This window comes from Manacus candei, unplaced genomic scaffold (assembly GCF_025592945.1).
Source record: "Manacus candei isolate 608988 ecotype Guabito, Panama unplaced genomic scaffold, ASM2559294v1 h1tg000049l, whole genome shotgun sequence".
NCBI classification, from domain to species: Eukaryota; Metazoa; Chordata; class Aves; order Passeriformes; family Pipridae; genus Manacus; species Manacus candei.
In genome coordinates this window covers 22,733,629-22,754,023 of record NW_026138097.1, presented here as the reverse complement: position 1 = coordinate 22,754,023, position 20,395 = coordinate 22,733,629, and the positions used below count along the sequence as shown (strand labels likewise).

General features: G+C 32.7%; 1 long non-coding RNA gene across 1 annotated transcript; it reads left to right on the top strand.

Annotated features, from left to right (window-relative positions):
* Positions 1–1,871: 1,871 nt before the first annotated feature.
* On the top strand, positions 1,872–20,112 carry LOC127476464 (uncharacterized). Its single transcript, XR_007906630.1, has 4 exons — positions 1,872–1,949; positions 12,653–12,828; positions 14,103–16,570; positions 20,050–20,112. It is a non-coding gene; the product is annotated as an uncharacterized LOC127476464 (long non-coding RNA).
* The last annotated feature ends 283 nt before the right edge of the window (positions 20,113–20,395 follow it).

Here is a 20,395-nt window from a genome sequence, read left to right as displayed (position 1 = left end):
AGTTCCACCTTGCCAAGGCAAGTAAGTTTCCAATAGTCAGATAACTGGATCTTTCATAATGGAAATAAATAGCAGCACTTAGTTCCTAAGTCATGGTTCTTTTCATGACAGGAAGTGGTGGACCCCAGAGCAGCAAGACTCATCTCCTGGAGAGCTCAGATAAGCGTCTGGAGTTAAGTAAATATACCTAGAACTGTCTCATCCTTTAGCAACAAAACACCACTGAACCTCTCTCAGGACTGGTTTCAGTTGTCCAGCCAGCAAAAGGCTGACCTGTACATGCCAACACCAGGATCCTCCCATTCTTCTAGAATGGTTTGTAACCACTTTGCTAAGTTTTCCTTCTTGTCTGTTCCTACCTTCAAGTATAAGTCTGAGGTATAAAAAGAAGTTAATGTAGGTATGTGTATTCTTTCCTATTCTCACCTTGCAGCAGTCAATAATGTTGACACCAAAACAGGCTACAGAGAATTGCTTTGTTTGGTACTGAGAAAGATCAGAAACCTGAAAACAACGGATACCTTCTCACAAGACAGAGTAAAGCTATATGCCGTGACTATTCTGTGGTATATGAAGTAGTGTATAAACTATATTGCTATTCTGGAGGTCATTTCTCAATGGCAACAGTCATTACTGTCCAAAGCAAACATTTCATCCTGTGAGCCACAGCCTGGACCTATAACTGAAGCAGGTATAATGTTTGCTCTCTCAACTGTATTTTGTAATAGGTGAAAATACACAATATGTGTCACACAGATAAAATTATTGGTTTAATAACAATCTGTTCTTAATTCTGATGTATAGCACTGACAAAAGACACACAATAGCTTCTAGGTCATTTTTTGTGAAATACTGGGTTCCAGGTCAGCAGCAGTTTCTTTGGACTGTAATGGGAGTTAGAAAGCTATATTTCTGTGTATTGCCTTGAAAATTTAGGGGCAGATGTCATGCAGCAGGCAGCAAACAAAGCTGTCACTGGCCTAAGCAGATTTTGTCAATACTGTGGTGTTGGTGACAAATTTAAATATCTGAAGAAATAGCACAGTCCTATATTTCTGACACCAATTTGGCAAATTTGACTGTTTCACCTTTGCTCATCTACACCCTTCCCTAATAAGAATTTCATCCACAGATATTGCTGATAAGTGTTCTTTTCCCTCCCTCGTAATATTTACATCAGGAGATAGCACAGAAATAAATATTTTCTCATAGGCTTTTAGTGACATTGCCTGTTAGGAATCATGCAGGCAGACTCCTTCACTCTTTTTCATTCATAAATATGAATTACTGTAGACTGTCAAGAGTTATTCTCTATTTATTCCAGGAGCCATGATCTCTGGGGGTAACCTAGATATTTATTAGATTTCATTAACATTTTTTGTGACTTTTTAAGTAATAATGACCAAAGTTCAGACCACTGCTCAAGGATTAATGATTAGCTGGATGTTACGAAAGCACGAGGCATAACCGAAAACCATTAGCTCCGGGTTCTTTTACAAAATAAAAAAATTCCCTTTCCTCCAAAAAATACTCAAAAGCCCCAAAGCATAGCAGAAGCTTGAGAGACAGAGATAGTAAGTTTGAAACATTGTTTGAAATAAAGTTGTTAAAACTGAAAAATTATAAAGAACTTGTGCACTGTATACAAGTTTGATTAACATTCCATCCGTCTTCATACGTCTCTTTAATATTAGTTGTTAATTCCTCTGTAATAGGTGTACATTAAATATACACTTCATTCATAAACAGCATCTGGAAATGAATGGGTAGAAATAAAGTAAAAAGAAGATGCTATAAAAGAAACATAATAGAAGAAACATAAACATTTTTGTCTAAGATTTACCTTTCCTTTTTTTTTTTTTTTTTTACGGCACATACTAGGAAGCACCAGAACATTGAAAACCAGCTGTGATAACACCCTAATGGGAAAAATCCAAATCACTCGAAAGGTAAGTTTTCCCCTACTCTTCCATGATAAATTCAAGTCACTTTACTTCCATAAAACATCTTTCATGTAAAGTGACTGAAAATTATCCATACTGAAACACAAAATAATGAGATGGCATTCATAGGAAGGGCTTCAATGGGTTTTATAAAGATAACAGGCCAAAATAAATGAAATTGGACCAACTTGCTCACAACACGTACATGAATTTTCCAATACCCTGAAGATAAGTTCAGATTTACACTTTGAATCCTGTTCCTTCAGCCCTCACTGGATAAATTTAAGTTTCAATCTATTTAAATTTGCTTGATATTGTTTTTTCCTGTTTTGTTTTGTTTCCTTTACATGTATATGCTGTTATTATCATTTATCTTTTTGTTTTACTTACAATAACACTAACAAACAATCAAGATGAAACAAAGAAAAATATAAAGAAAAAAGACTAACTACAATACCGATTAAATCAGTTCTGAGCTTCATATTTATAGCAGGTCATTCAACTATTCTACTTCACCATATTACAAAAAAGTAATTTGACTATACATAAGTGATTAAAGGGGAAAAAATCATACAATACAACTATTGTTTATGTTCTACCATATCTAATAAACAATTTGAATTATTAGCAATGGCATATTTCTCAACTACTTACTGTTTCCATAAAGAGTTTCAGAAAAAAAAAAGAAAGAAAAAATTATTTTTTTCATCAGATCTTTATTTTATGAAAAGAAGGGATTGATTACAACATGTAAGCAGAGAGATATCTTTTGCTCTCTGTAAATCTGATCCCAGCAGAACATAGAAAGAATTCATGTGACTTGGTGACCAGATGCACTTTGACTGACCTTCCCTGTGCAAATGTCGTGTCTGATATTTCTTTATCATTTGTGCTCCTCTTTAACAGTTAAACAAGACAGATAAGCAATACTGACATCCTGTATGTTTAGGAGGCATGAGTGAGACCCAAAAAATGTTGTGTATCCTCATTACATATTTCTAGTTTAAACTTAATTTCTAATAGGTTTTGAGTTATATAGACAAAAATTCAATTGTAAAATATGTAAGAACTTTCCCTGAAGTGCTGAGAACTAAACATTTCTGTGAAAGCAAAAAGAAAGAAGATCCACTTCTCCTCATTTGGTCATAAGAGGAACATCCTCTAAAATATTCTTCAGACTGATTAGATGCATTTCCCAGGATTCACCAAAATGCTCTTTTTAGACATGATTTTCAATCCCAAATGATTAGATATTTCCATAATTGGCCAGTCTGTGAATGATCTATAACATACTCTGCAATCATCTAGGTCATTGGTCATGTATTTTTTGTAAAAAAGAATTATAATTTCTTGTCAAATTACATGAGCTACCACTATTACAGCTTTTCTAATGGTGATGTTTGTTTCTATCTTACATGTTAGGTTATTTAATGTTAATGTACTTATAAAAGCAACAAACTTGACTTTAATGCTAAGATTTATTTAGTGGGGGCTTTTTGGGTTTTTTTGGGGGGGAGTTTTTAATGAAAAAAGTCATCAGAACTGTAGAGGTGATGCTTGCAGATGACTAAAAGATATGTTAGACATTTATATAAAGACTGAGAACTGGTGAAATTAGATATCAATATTTACCATATTACTATCTAGTAACTGAGCAGAAGATGTAGTAGTGTATATATTTGTCAATACAATGCACCAGGCCATTTTATGTTGAGGATAGACCCAATAGTCTGACGGAGTATGAGGTAAAGAGTAAAGTTGTAAACAGTGAGTTATCAAATCGAGGTAACTCAGATTACTCAGTCATGGAAGATCTGTGAGACTGATCAAGCTGAACATCTATAACTACTTTAACTATCACTTATTTTCTTCCTTTTGCAGTATAGACAACATTAGGTTTAATTTTGAAAATAATAAATTCTTAAAAAAAAATCCATTGCAATATATATTTGCATATAGTGCCAAACTATGATTAATAGTGTCTGTTGTTGATTAGCCTGTGCTATTTGCTGCCAGTAGTCTGGGACTGGGTGAGATGACTGCCTTGATCCTGTGCCTTGATTCCTATCAGGAACATGTTATTCCATCTCAGAGAGTATAGTAAGCTGAACAAGGTTTCTGCTGGATAAGCACCATGGGGAGACTAAAAAAGTAAGTAACCTGAACAAGCAGCAAAAATTCCTATGATCTCTCTGGGGAGAAGCAAGAAGCAGAAATGTAGGCAAGACTCAAGGGTGTCAGTGAGAAAGATGTTTGTCATAGATACCAAGTTCTAAACCAAGAACTAGGTTGGAGGAGAGACAGTCCTTTAAGGACAGAAAGGACTGGGAGATCGCTTTTTTACTTATGTTTTTATTGTCTACCTTAGCAGGTGTGTCTACTTATCTTTAGTTTTGATTCTGTCTTTTATTAACTTTATAGTATGTAAGCTTTTCATGTGGCTTCTGTTATATTCGCTTTAAGCAATGTTAGACTTACTAAGACATTCTGGCTGGCTCAAGGTCTCATCACATGTTCATTTAACATGTTTTTTTAATTCAGAAATAGCCTAAAAAAAACCCACTTGGACATGTTTTCCTCACTTACATGATATGGTTTTATAGACATAGACCTGCCTCACCAAGTTGAAATGAACTGCCTTAGTTTAAATAAAGAATCAAGTGCAGTTGGAAGTATTTTGAATAGTTATTCATGAAAAAAACACAACTGATACTTTGACATTGTGTAAAACTTCCCTGAAAAGAAGAAAATTTGAAAATTAAAATATTTAACTCCAAATAAAATACTTTTTAATTCACTTCAAAGAAAGAGTCAAGACTATATTTACGCATTAAGAAATGGAGCAAAACTGATCTTTTGTCTCAAACTGATATGCTGCTTGGTGACACATGCTGTGAGTTTTTGGGTTTGGAATGCTGATCTTGCAAGTCAGTTTCTCAGCTGTAAGAAATAGAAATTCATGGTTTTATATCAGGATAGAGCTACTTGGAAATAGCCCTTATTTAATTTTACCAGAAGTTAGGTTTCTCTTAAACATAGATCAGAAACAACAGCCTCTGGAATGGCTGGTTAAACACCAGGTTTTTGAAGTTTTCCAGATTGTCAGAATCAAAAGAATTTCTGAAACAATCATTTTTGCTCTCACTTTTTGTGCTCTAGTCACAAGGAAAAGAGGTAAAGAAGATTGTACTGGAATCCTGATTCTGTGCACACTATTAATATTATTTTCTTCTTACAAATTTCAGAAGCAGTTTATTTACTTTATTTCAGACAGTTTTTTGCATGAGAACATTTTTTTGAATACATGTAAATCCAATTTTTGAAAGCAGTTCACTTGCTCCAAAGTTTTCTTCACTCGTAATCATTAGTTTAATATTCTACCACAATGAAGTCCTTTAGAAAATTTACCCTTAGGATTATAACTAAGACTACTATGAGAGACTCAAAATTACATAGCATAATTCAGTAAAGCTTATGCTATATATTGTGAGCTATTTTGTCCTCAACATGGTAGAGAGGATTTGACCAACAGTTTATCATCCATCTGCCCATAAAACACAGAACTCATTGTACCTCCATGAACAAATATATACTAGCTAACCAAGAATCTTGCTCATAAAATATCTGAATGACTTCGGAGTTTTTACAAGTAAGTTATCAATTTACAATTGTAATGATAGTGCTCAGCCCTGCAACAATTTAGAAAATTAATGTGCTCTATCAATGAAACATAATTAATTATGTGTTCTGGTTTGCTAGAGAAGGTGTGAATAACTGTATTGATGCCAAACCTATTACTCTGTATTTACACAGTATGCCTGAAGACTGCTTTCCACAGTAGAAACATGCAAAATTAAAGGGGTTGGGGATGGCTTCAATGACAGTAGAATAGTTCTAGCTACCAGATAATAATTTTAATGTGTGACTTGATATGAAAAGCAACACTCAGATTTCCAACTCACTGCAAATCAAGTGACATACTGCATAAAATAAATATGCAACAGAGATAAAAAATATATTTAACTTTATGTGGGCATGTATGGCTCATTGAATACTTTCACACTTTTCATGAGATTTCTTTGAAAAAGCTATGAAATAGAGTGCACCAGGGAAAACCTTTTTATAATAAAGTGTAAAAGAATAACTGATGGATAGTAACTGACAACCAGATACTAAAATGAAACTTTAAAATTCATTTCGTCATAAAAATAACAAAAAAAAGATTTATATCTTTACTTTAGAAAAAAGGTTAGATTCCCTAGTGTTACTATAAATCATAAATAAAATAACTTTATTAATCTTAAATAACAAAGACATGAATGAGTACCCTTATTATTTTACAAAAGGTTTTCTCCCTAATGTTTCAGCACTATCAAGGCAACTTTATCCAGGAAACTTTAGCAGTATATTTTATTTACAGCTAAAAAATGGACACAGAATCTTGAACACTTCATATACCAAAACTAATTCTGCATATTATTTCTCTTACTTAAATGAACATAAATCATATCTTTACTCTTAAACCACTTTTTTATGTAATACTCTTTAACACTTCCCCTGAAAATTGCTTTTAGATTGCAGTCACAGCACAGTTGCACTTGTAGTTTGTTTTGAGCGTGATATTTTCTGCTGCTAGCATGGTCAGGCACCTTTTCAGTCTCATGAACACTAGGTGTAAAGACAATTTAGGATGTGGGAAATTTGGAAAATTTCAAACATTTCAAACATTTTTGATTTGTTTACTCTTAACATCAAATCAATACCTTCTAAAATCTGAATCTGATTCACTACAGCATAACCAGTGCTTCTTACATTAGAAGGTGCTCCCACTATTCTAGTACCTACCCTTTTTTTTGTTTCTTAGTATAAATCAGACTCATCAATGCTTCCACTGCTTGTTTTATCTTGAAAATTCTTGTATTTTTGTTTGCACAGGCCAAAAGAGAAGCCTTTTTGATATTTTTGAAGCATTTTTTCATGCTATTCCTGAAAAAATAACACATCATTTTCAGAAAGCATTCAGTGTCTGGTGCATGCAACAGAACAAACTTGTGATTCCAAATATTTTACTGCATGATCTCATAAAACATATTTAAATTCTCATTTTCTTTTATAACAAATGGGTTAATCTTTGGTATTTCAAAGAAAACCTTGCATGAGTACCAATACAACAGTGACATATCCAAGGAGATGTCTTTTTTACTGAGCAGGTTGTGTCTTCTGAATTACAACTTTGTTAGTATTTGACTGATTTATTACATAAATTCAAATTATTTGCCAATTGTGCCTGTGATTCAGGTTTAATTTCAAACTTTGAAAAATGCCTAGGGAAGAAGGTATGAAGCATATGTTGCTGAAGTTTCTTAGAAAAGATTTGATGTCTGCACATCCTGTAGCAAAGTGTTCATCTTTAAGATCTGAAAACCAAAGTCCTTAGTCTGGTAGTATGTTATTATGAACTGTATTTTCTTTTAAGACTTTTTCTGTGTATAAATACGTTATTATAAAAATAATATGTTTAATATTTTATACGACTATTTAAACAAGTATGCATAAATTTATAGATTAATATCTATTTATTTAATCTCTCTTATTTGTATTAATAAGTCTTCAATTTGACTGTTAATATTTCAATTACACTAATAAATTACTGACTTTACACATCAGGTATATCCTTTAAATCTATAAAGACATTTTGGGTGTAATAGAAACTGCTCAAATATCTCAACATTAGGTGTCTAGATGTATTTAATTCGCTTCAGTGGTTTGTTAATGGTATTTAAGTCATCGAGTACTTTGAAGCAGAAATACTAGGGGTTTTTTAGCTCGTTTAAGGAGGAAACTAGATACCAAAACGTGTCACAGAAAGGCAGAGTCATGGAATCATAGAATGTTTTGGGTTGGAAGGGACCTTAAAGATTTAGTTCCAACCCTGACAGGGACACCTTTGAGTAGAGCAGGTTGCTCGATGACCGATTCAACCTGGCCTTGAACACTTCCAGGGATGGGCTACCCACAACTTCTATGGGGTACCTATTCCAGTGTCTCACCACCCTCCTGGTAAAAAATTTCTTACTAATATCTGATTTAAATCTACCCTCTTTCAGTTTAAAACCATAATCCCTTATTCTATCACTATATACTCTTGTAAAAACTCCGTCTTCAGCTTTCCTTGTAGGTCCCCTTTAGGTACTGGAAGTCTGCTATGCGTCTCTTTGAATGGACTATAAAATTCAGTAACAGAGATACTTTTTTTTTCTCTAACAGACACCAAACTGAACACAGAGTTGAGCTAAATGTTAATGTCCACAGATTTAGATGACCTCGGTTTAGACTTCAGGTAAGTCTTTGTGATTTGTCTGTATGATATCTGCAAGCAGACCTTTCTTAAAACAACATAGTATTAAGAAGATTGAATTTCAGCTGAAATGAAAGAATGGAAGAATATGTAGAGGGAAACAATATATTTCTGATTCTTTTCTATGCATACTTTTTCATTTTCTTAGATTATTTTTGTTTCAGAGTTTCTCTGAATCAGAAAAAAATGTATAACAAAAAATTTATTCTGGAAATTGCCTGAAAACTGTCTGAAAATCTCTCATGGCAACTAGCTAGTTTGGAAACCTTTATTATCTGAAATTTAAATACAGATACTTTTAAGTCCAGCATAACACTCATTAATTAGCTGCATAGATACATATTATTGTGTGTTTAGATCAGATTAGAAAGAGTGATGTTTGTTACATAAAAATTTACGTGAGAATTTTTGAGCTGTGTACTCATATGAATTTACAGTAAAGTTTAATATTTTTCTTGTGTTGTATCGTAAAAAAAATTCCCTTAGAGCATCAGAGTGGAGTTTCTTTTCTTCTAGAATCACAGTTTAAATATACACTGCTTGCAAAATATCTAAGAAAAAAGGGAAATTCCATTAAAAATAACTATAATAATTATTGTCACCGCATTTTTTTTTTTTTAAACCCACATTCATTTCCTGATCTTGGTAGATTCTGAAAGCAAAAATGCTTAGATTTGTGACCTGGAGATTAGTAAATCCAGGCCATTTTATATGAGCTTTGTGGCATCAGATATAAATGTAATCAAAACTTGCTTAGTGTTCTACTGTTTTACTAAGGCTATCTGAGATACTTAATTTTCCTGAATCAAGACAAGCTCTGGGAATAGCTTCCTATATATAAATAATAGCTGAGAACTTGGCTAAAACTGGGAAGAATTAAAAGAAATTCCACAATTAATTCTTCATCCAGAATTTGTTAGTCTATGTAGATAAGAGGTCACTGCATCTACTCACTGCCAGGAATAATTGAACAAGCCAAATTTCTGCAATAGTTGTAATTTTATGATCTGAACATGGTATCACTGAGACCAAGAGCTTAGAAATTAAAGAAATTAATTTGACATTCATGTGACAATGAAATCTTTTCACTGTACTAGAAAACGTTGGTTTTCAAAAAAATGATAGTAAAAGGCATTGCCTTTGTACCTTAGGGCACAGGTTTGCCCTCAGCTGATCATTAGGAGGTGAGTCAGTTAAAATGCAAGGTCAGCTACAGAGACAGTTCTTGCTGCTTCCACTGAAGTTAGTAGGCCTAATTTCTGGTGGGAATAAAATGCTGAACTACAGAGATCTGTGGTCTGATTTTTCATGGCAGCACATGTATTTCATAAAAACCCTTTTTCCATTTAGTTCTAAGATACAATTTTAAAGGGTCATTTGTTAACACTGTCTGCAAACATATAAGGGCACTTGAACCAGTTGAGCTCCAATTCCATCCAGAAGCAGCAAACCTTACTAGAGGCTTTTAAAATAATTAATAGTCTGAATAAGTCCATTATCATTTAAGATCTATTTTAGCTACACATATTAATATTCTGTTTTTGTAGCAAAGCTATTTAGATACTGCCATTCATTGATAATAAGTCATTTATTCCTCATTAACTGTTAGGATGGATGTAGATACTCATTATAGCAAGACAACAGACTCATTTAACTGCACACAGTACTTGATTATACACACGAACATTGACTGGAATACAAATTTCATTCAACATAAGTCTCAACTTGGTTGTTATTCTCACCATGGGATAAAGTATCTTATCTGCTATAATTTTTTTTCTTTTTTAGTGTCTTTTTTAAAAGGCAAGAAAGAACATAAAAATGATTGGCAATAATCTCAATTTGGGTAAATACTGACACAAGAAATAAAGGTTTCCTCATGTAAACTGCTGTTGGGTTTTAAAAATGTGCCTTTGCTTGATAGTTCTTCTAAAATTAGTACAGTCTTAAAATAAATGAGATTCAGATTTTAGAAATGTGAGACCTTAACAAATACTCATTACGCTGGTCACGAACACAAGCTTTTACTTTCTCATGAAATACAGATTCTATGTCCCAACTACAGAAATCAAAGACCAATCTCTCCCTGTCAAGTGGAAATAAAAGTATATTCTCTGTCATCTTTTGCTCTATAACTATGACTTATTTTTTTCTGTTTGTAATTTCTTTCCTTTTGCTTTTCAATTTTAGCTGTTTACATTTATTGAAAATCATTGTGTGTATATGTAGAAGAATTGCAATCACCCTTCAGTTATTATTAAATACTATGCCACTTCCATGCCCAGAGCACTGTACAAGGCTTTTAGTAATGTAAGAAAATTACAGCTTAGAGATAAACTGAGGCTTTGTGTGATAGGTAGGTCAAGTCTACTGCTCTATCTCACGAAAGGAACTATGACTCAGTAACACAACTGCACTTATTGTTGAAAATATAAGATAATTTTGTGGTGTTTTTCCATGGCCCTACTCAAGGCTTCCCCATTGCAAATATATATGCATGTATCCTGCAAGATATTGGTTCATTCCCAGGGGGTGTACATAGGAACTTCGCTGCATAGTCAGTGATGTTTGCCCTTTCTGCAGGCAAATTACTCCTTCTTAAGTGCAAAACTAGCAGCCCCACCTACTCCTTATTGAAATACAGAGAATAGGTAACAGAACTGTCCAAAGCAGCTTAAAAACTGGGAGGAGAACAGAGCTCGGATTTAAAGAAGAATAGCTTCATCAAGTCAGTTGTCTCAGATCTGCTGTTCATCTGGTGGAAGGCTTCACAGAGAAATTCCCAGCTGCCTAGAGCAATAGTTCTTCTTTCCCACTCTTGAATGAAGAAGATTGGATTAGCTTTTGGCAACAATTAACACTTCACATGAAGAAATCCAGGTTTTTAGTGTGAGTAAAGTCCTTTTATATTTCTTTCTGGCATCCCGTTGCATGCACATCCAGACGATGTGATGTCTACATGTGCTGTGGCATACATATGTAATGTCACATACATATACAGTTACATATGATGTAACTATACATGAAAACTGGAAAAAAAAAAACAAAACAAAAAAAACCCCCCGAGTTATTAAGCAATAATATTTTACCTTTTCTTTGGCATTTGAGATATATTAAGATTGGACTATCTAGCTTTTAAGGATGAAAAGTCCCAAAAAAAGTATTCTGAAAAGCAGACTTTTTCTTAGGAAGACATCTGTGTGGTCAAAACATAATTTTACACTGAAGAATAGCTCTGCTGGAAAATGTTCAACTAGCCTTATTGGAAAACTTTTCATATGGAGGAGACAAGACATACAGTATCTTGCAGGACTAAACTGTTCAAAGATCTATGAAAAAAAACCAGTACAGGATATGCTATATATAGGCAGTAATACTGAAGGCTCCAAGGGCTCCTAATTTCTTCCAGCTGAAACCAGTTTTCCTGATAACTACTCTCAGAAGTAAATCTTATTAAAGACTCTTTCCATCCACGTTTGAACTTTCTATTCTCTTCCACTTCCTCTCAAGTCCTTAAAAGTTTTTGTTTTCTAATGTCAATATATATTTTGGAAATTCTGTTAGTGAGAAAAAATGTCAAATTATCACATCTGTGAATGTAATAAGACACTGAATACTTTAGAATCAAGAATTAGAGTGCAAAAAGTAGACAACACCATAATTTGTCATAGATTCCATGGCCTGAACATTTTTTTATACTATGTCATGCTTCCAGAATTATGCAAATGTATGTTTTATTAATTTAATTCACTTGATAATTTAGATATTAAAAAAACCTCTAAAAAGATCTAATTTTTAAAAAAAACCTACTACATAGAAGTAAACTACTACAAAAGTAATTTATTAATTGGACCACAAAACTGAAATTCTTGTTATTATATGAATCTCCGAAAAAATATAGGAAATTCTATGTTTCATTATCCTATTGAGCCATACTGAACTTTGTAACAAAGTAAGTGCTATTTATAATTTTCTTTAAAGTGCACAGTTTAATTGGCAAAATGTCAAGGCTGATTCAATCAGATTGGTGGCATGATCGTTGACAACATTCTCCAAGAATTCTGATTCACATTAGAAATTGAAGACATATGTTGTGGGAGAAGATGCCTTAACAATGAAAATATTGTTGGTTCAGACAGATGGTAACTTTTTTAGTAAGGAAGATGATAGCAAGAATGTGACAGCTGAATAAAAGTTAAAACCTATTAAAACTGACAAGGTCAAAGATGGGATGGGGCAACAAGGAGGTGGATTTCAAAATAACTGTTAAAAATAATACTTTTTAAAAGAAAAGTTTTCTCTGCATGATGATCTTCATCACCAAAAACATTTGCCTTTTTTTTTTTTCTAGATGCATAACTGGTACAAAACTGCCACTGTTTGGGAAAAAAAAAAATCCCTAAAGTTCATTCAAAGTTTAATTCTTTTTATCTTGCAAATCAATACTGCTTTATGTTACTGGAGTCTTTATTCAGAAGTAGTCTTTCAAGGCCAGACTGTGTAGCCTGTATTCACACGAGTGAACATGTAAGTTCTTCTGCTATAGCCAATAAATTTAATTGCTTATTTATAGATTGGCAACACATTATGGGTTTCTCTGTTCCTTTCCATTTCCAGAGAGTGACTTTAAATCTTTGTTCATTATTTCATTTCACTTTCCTTTTTTATTTTTTCTTAACTGGTAAGTGTTCTTATTTTATCTCATAGTTAAGTTTTTTTATGCCTATACTTGATTAGGTAGAGTTAAACTTGCTGCTTGGCATCGATAGCACTTTTCAAATAATTCAATTTTAAAAGCTTAAAAGAAAAATAAGAGCTTGAAATATGAAGCATTAAAATTACAACCATTTAAGAAAACCCACCTCTAAATGCCAGATTCCAATCAGAATTTATAAATTAAACTGCTTTGTCAGTGTTATATAATCTCATGTAAAAGAAAAAGAAAAGGTACAGAAATACAGTAATACTTTGACTTGTAATAAAACAATATTATTTGTACAAAGACTAGTTTAAACATATCAGTCATTTTATTTACTTTTCATCATGATAATTTTTCTGCTGAAAGAAAAATATTCTTCTATAAAACATTAAAAAACATTCTATTTGTACCCTTATAGGCTTGAAATTATTTATCTTAAAATCACATCAAACCATCAGAAAACCTAAAAAAATTAAATTAAATTTAGGAGAAACTGATTCCCCAACATTCAGGAATCAAAATTCTACTATTCCAGAATAAGACAATGTTTTCTCAGAACTGTAACGCTGACCCACCCTTCTAAATAGGTTCTTCTCATTAGGTCATTGAAGTTTATATGAGACTTTTAGTTTCTACAGTGAATACTTTCTGGGATTTTTATTCTACTGAATAGCTACCAATACTTGATGTTATCTTTGTCAAAGTAACTTGATGTTACTTTGTATGTAAGTGTCATTAAAAGGACAGAGAAAGTTGTAAGATATTTATTGTAAGGAATTGTATTTTCTGCCTAGCACTAAGCAAAATTTCATTAAAGTTTTCTGCTGGATGACGCTGCTACATTACTGTTTACTGACCAAAAGCCTCTTTTAATAACTCTTATAACAGAAATAAAACATGTACCCAGTTGTGGCATACTCATGAGATTTTAGGACAAAGCCATACAGCAGTGCTGGCTACCATCTCAACTCTTATTTACAGTTTTGCATATACCATACTTTGGAGTGCTTAAATTTGAAACAGAATTATTCTTATATGGTATTTTGTAAAACAATGTCATAACCTAATCCTTGTTAATAATGTTGCCTCTTACCTTTTACAGGAAGGGATGAATATGCAGGTGGATTATCCAGGTTTACATGGATACAAGTATCAGAGCAGCATAGAACTGAGAAAATCTTGAAGTCTTCTTTGCTATTCGGCACTATTTCATGACAGACTCTCATTTCAAATGGTGTGTTGAGGACAACTGATCTAGCATGTAGGGGTAACCTAAATACTAAGTCATCTAAAAATATTATTTCCACTTTTATTGGTGATTATAAAAGATCAGAATATGCACTATCTCTCAGTCGACCATACATTCATTAGAATTCAGCATGAAAAATAACATCTGTATTCTCTGAAAGAAAAATGAAAATTATGCAAGGAAATCACTAAGAAACAAAGAAACTTCTGAGAAATTTCTCATTGGTCTTTGGAAGTATTTATGTGAGAGAAAATGACAGGCATCCATTTATACCACTTTCATGATACTTTGGGTTTTATGGATTCTGTAGTATGTAACAGCCCCATTCCAGAATCCTTCTGTAACAGATTCTTATTACAAAAGGAATGATGTTCTTTTTTCACTGAAGGTATCAAACAGTTGCTGAGTGCAATATAGACAGGATTTCAGAATACATGATTGGACTTTCTCACAGGAAGGAAAAGGTTTTTTTCAGGAGTAAAAATATTTTTATAATGTGGACAAATCTTTTCCTTTGTTTCTAGGATAACATCAAACCCCCATCCCTCAGGACTGATATTTTTCTCACTGAAAGCATAATTCCTTCTGATCCAATTGTGAGTTCCAACTGTATTAAGACTGAGGGCTGGAAGTCTGCCACATCTATCTAGAATTTGAATTAGATAAAAGTATGTGCTTAGACTTAAGCACAGACTTAAACTCTTGTTTGAGTGGGATCTATGTCAGTATCTTGGCAGGAGCTCAACAAATACAACCCAAAGCAATTAAAAAAATAAGGGCTTTTTTAAGGTAATGACTTTACCTATGACTTCACTGAATGTACAGTCAAGCCCAAAAATTGATGAATAAGCTTAACTTAAACATAGAATCAAATTTATATGGTCTCTTAGACAGCAATGTTAGATGAAGTTTTGTCATACCTGAATTCAAAAGACTCCTAGACACTTTGTCCTATTAAAACAACTAATTCCTCTTTAAAATTTTAGAAATAACTGGGGTTTATATTACTCTAAATACATCAAAAGAGAAAGTCTATGACATTTGAACTGCAAATTTTAAAATTTTCTGCTATCTAGAAACAAGTAAAAAATTCCTTAGGAATGTTAATGTCTTTTTTCTTCCACCCTCCAAATATGCTTGACAAAATACTTTCCTAATATCCAAATTAGGTCAATTAATTTTTCAGTATTTTAAAATTGTTATAGGTTTTCTATTTCTTTATCAGAAGTAAAATTAAATATTAGTTATGTGCTGGATTAAGTAAATAGATTTGCTTCCCTAGGAAAGCAAAATAAAGTCCACACAGAAATCAGTCACTTATTGGAATGAAACACCATGGCAAGTGTTTAAACTGCATGAGAAAGAATTCACACCTAAAAGCAGGTGTCTAACAAGATGCATTAAAAAAATCCAGCAACACAGTTTTCTTCATCTGTTCTAGGGTTTTTTTTCTATCTCTTCTTTTAATAATAAATATTTCTTGTGTTTCCATGATATTAGTTTAAAGCCCCATCTTTTATCTACTTCTCTCTATTGCCTGTCCCGAACTTCTCAGTGTATTCTCCAGAGCATTTCTAGCTCCTCTAAGACTTTTATGTGATAACTTTAAAACATTCTGATTTTGAAAGTCTTCTTTAAGGGTAGCCGCAGCATGTCACAACCAGTGTTCATATTTTAGCATGAACTTTCATTTCAGTTCTTCATACAATCTTTTACTTGCAAATTCAGGATTTAACTTTAAGAAAATAGTTAGATTTCTTTTTCAAATGAAGCTTAGCTCACCCTGCATTCTAAATAGTCATAGAATCTTCCAGATTAATTAGAAGTCCTATAATTTACAGAATAAATTAACAGTTGAGCCAAACAGAAAAAGCAGTGATTAGAACATAAATTGTTTTATTATTTTCAGACTGGAGAAAAAGAGTTTGATGCAAAGAGATTTTCACCATATGATTGTTGCTTAAAGAAAAATCAAATTATCTGGGAAAATTAAGATCTATTAATTAGAATATTTAGTTTTGAAACCATGTTGTTAGCTGGGGATGCCGGGAGACTTGGAAATAAAGTTATCAATTTTATCTGTTAATTATAAATTATTAGAAAAAGAGTAGAGATAGCTGATTTCCTAAAAAATATTTTTTGATCTAAAATTGGGCTCTTAGTAGCCAAGGAAGTTAATGAAAAATCGTGTAGAAGCTATACCCAGTAGGAATAATTTCCTTCTTCTTTACAAGTTCTGTCATACCTGCATAAATAGATCAGAAGTTATTTCACAATTTCATATAAAACCTGAAACGCAAATATGCCACATAAACACATAGGTGTGTTTCAGATTGTAATCCTACCCAATACATTTTTCAGTCACCTGAACGTATGGAGCCCTGATATCACACAAACAACTGAATTCACGGTGGATGAGACACCAGGAATGTTTGTGAGAAGCATGGTGCCTCTATTAACCTTCAGGGTTCTGCACAGGCACATTAACATCAAACAGGTAGACTGTGCTTGTAGAATCTCTTCTGGGACGTTTCTGCTTTATTGTGACTTACAACAAGGTGCCAGCTCATGAGATCTGGGAAGAAATGAATACCCAAATAAAACTCTAAACTACTATTTTTTAATTTTTTTTTTCTTTTTGAGGAATGAAAAACCAACTAAATACTACCCACAAATTTACAGCCTCTGCCTTCTAAAAATATCACAAACTAAACATGTATTAGATGGACTAACAGAGAAAATATTTACCTATAATGGGAAAATCAATTTTTAGGTATGTTTCCACTCTTACAGAAGTGGAAAGTTCAAAATAAGTAAGTATCATGCCTTTGTGCCTCCTAGTTCTTCTGAAATGGAGAAGAATAGAGTAGTCAAACCTCTCAAAACTTTTGTTTTAAGCATTATCCAGTTATATTTCTGTGTCAAAGGAGGGGTCTGCGTCTAAGACCGTGGGTCTGCAGATCAGCATTATAAGCTGCCAGATCTGTAACTCCTCTTTCCATCAGTCCTCTGTATGTTCTTATAAAAAAGGCTTCTGTCCTTTATGTAGCATTCAGTAACAGGGTTTGGTAACAATTTAACTCAGAAATTTCGTTTAAAATGAAAGGCAGTTTTTTTGTTAGATTTTGCAGTGTAATCACTTTCTTACTTTCCAGAACATAGGGGCAGTGAACAACTTAAAAATATTCTTGATTTATTTTTTTAATTATTTTTTTTAATCCTTACCCATTAGAAGAAAGGATAACATTTTCCTTAAATCATAGGCAAAACATAATAATGCAGTTAATCACCAATGAGATATTAAAATAAATATAACAGGAGCATTTAGGTGACACATTGAAGACTGACATATATTTATCAATAAAACTGACAGCGTTTAATTATCTAAAGGAAAAAAATAAAACCTGTATACATACTTGTCTATATCGCTAAAAATTTGGGGAATATGTAAGAAAAAGAAGTAATATGAGATTTCATTTAAGACAATTTCTATCCCATAATATATATTAATATGCTAGAGGAAATTATCTTAAAAAATATTGATTAAGAAAAGAAACAGAGGCCTTTTTTACATTGCTTATCTTACTCTAGTTGGACTGTTTCTATGCAAATAAACTGCATGTTTACTTCAAGCTGAGTACCTAAAACTCAGTCTACATAAACTTGCTGAGCACTTCTGAGACATAAGCAGCATAATTTATTTGGCAGCATCCTAATTAATTTGTGTTTTACCACTTTAAAAGTGGGGTTGAAATGTATTTTATTTTTAATAAGACTTATGTTACTGAGCTACAGCTTTACCCTCACAGTTTTATATGACAAGCAGGATTACAGAGTAAAGGAGACAAATTAACTGACCTAAACAATGAAGTGGATTCTCTGCTTCCCTTGGCTCTGTTATGCAGTTACTTGATCGTGCTTTTCAGCTGCACTATTTAAATAAAAAATTCTTAAATAAGAATGACTTTAATGCTGTACATCACTTCTATGATGATTACAGTAATATTGTTGGCACTCAGAAGTCTGTAAATATTTTTTACAGTCTACTAAAGTGTTTTGATGTGGCATTTATTAAATCAAGGAAAACTGAAAGAGAAAAAAAGATGCACTACCGTGAACTGAAAGATAATAAAGACAATACAGTGGCACTAATTCATAATATTTGTATACTTGTTCTACACTGAACTATGACTAGCACTTAATCATATTACCAAAAACTTTTATTCCTCTGGTCTTTGGCCTCCTTTCCTTTACCACAGAGAATTAGACATGAGGTAGTTACAAACTCATTGATCTCTTTGAAATTAGGCACAAATAAATTCTGTTTGCTGGTATTCACAGTCTTCTTCATCCTTGCACCAGGTTTCTGATAGAGTAGGAGGCAAGCATGTGAGTCAAATGTTCAGCCCATAAGAAGGAAAATATTTCATCAACAATGTATTATTACAGGTTGTAGATTTAGCACAACTTTCAGAGGGGCTGGAAATTTTCAGAGATAATAGCCTAGTTTATTTTGGTTAATTAACCACTGTAACGATCAGTAGTTTTCCTTTTTTTTTTTTTTTAATTCTTTCCAACAATAATGGTCTACAGGATTGGTTTTTTACTTGGTTTTATATGTGAATATTTTTGGCAGGAGAGAAAACTAGAATGTACATAAGCATTTTTTGATTTTTATGGTAGCAGCAAAGAACATTGTAATGTCACCTGAATTCACCACCAGAATGAGCAACAGGTATGTACTTTTTTAGCAGCCAAAATATTGTTTGCATTTTTTTGGTATTTACTTCTGTTTCATTAATTATTATAGACCTTGACTGCTCTTACTTTCATATGCAGATCTGTGTAAAACTCTTCTAAAATAGTGATGTCATATGATCAAGGGAAACTTATCAAAGAAAGTTTTACATTTTCTAATAAGCTAGAACATATGAATATACATCATAAGATAATACATACTATTTACTTCCTTACAGTTTGCATTTAGCCTGACTGACTGTAAGGCCAAACCCAAGAATAAATCTGTAGCAATTTCCTTAGGTTCAGTGTTTTGACATGGAGAGGTTCTGAATGAAGGTCAAGATCAAAATCTGTAATCAAAACTGTATAGGTATTTTCAAGATTTTTGAAAGGCACATCTTATATTACAGGCAAAGAACAGGTAAATAGTTAATGAAAATACATTTTGAAAATAAATTTGATACATTTTAGACTGACAACTCAGCAATATGAATTGATCAATTTGAATGACAACGTAAATGCCATGCCAAGAATCCTAGAATTAAGGTGATCTTTCATAGTGTTCTTGGAATTAAAGTGAAATCTGACAGCTTCTCTGTGGAGGAAATGGAAATGGACATACATCTGACTAGACTTTAATTGTGGAGGGATGCAGTACTCTATTTTCTTAGTTACTAATAAATTTTTTTGACAAAAATAAAAGAAACTATATAAACAGTCAGTGTAATTAGGTTGAGTAGGGTGGATATAAAACAAAATTCGATTCAGATTCTTTCCCATTGATTAGCTCAGACTAATAGTGTAGCATATTCCCACAGACTACATTATTGATACTCACAAAGAGAATTTCCAGAAAAAATCAGCAGCTCTAAACTTGAAGAAGCAAATAAACCCATAAAATCTCAGAAATCTGAGGGATTTAACTTGTGTTGCTCTACTGAGTGAATTACAATTTCAGCCTAGTCAGTCGTAACAATGTTTACTGCTTGTATACAGACACTTGAAAATTTCACAATTTCATATAAAACCTGAAACGCAAATATGTCACAAAAACACGTAGGTGTGTTTCGGATTGTAATCCTACCCAATACATTTTTCAGTCACCTGAACGTATGGAGCCCTGATATATGAATGTAAGGCATTAAAAATTGCCACAGGAATGAAGTCTTTCAGATGTTGTAAAAGTTATCTTACCTTCTATTTGGTTAACTATATTGCAATATACTTTCTTAACTGACAAATAAGTTGATTCTTGCTATTATTTGTATTACCATAATTCTTAGAAGTCTATTAGAGGCCAGGATCTCTCTGCCAAACGTGAGCCAAGAAGACAATCCCTATCCAAAGAATTTTCAAACTAAGTAAAAGACGAGACAACAGATGGAGTGAGACAGATGGTTGGAGGC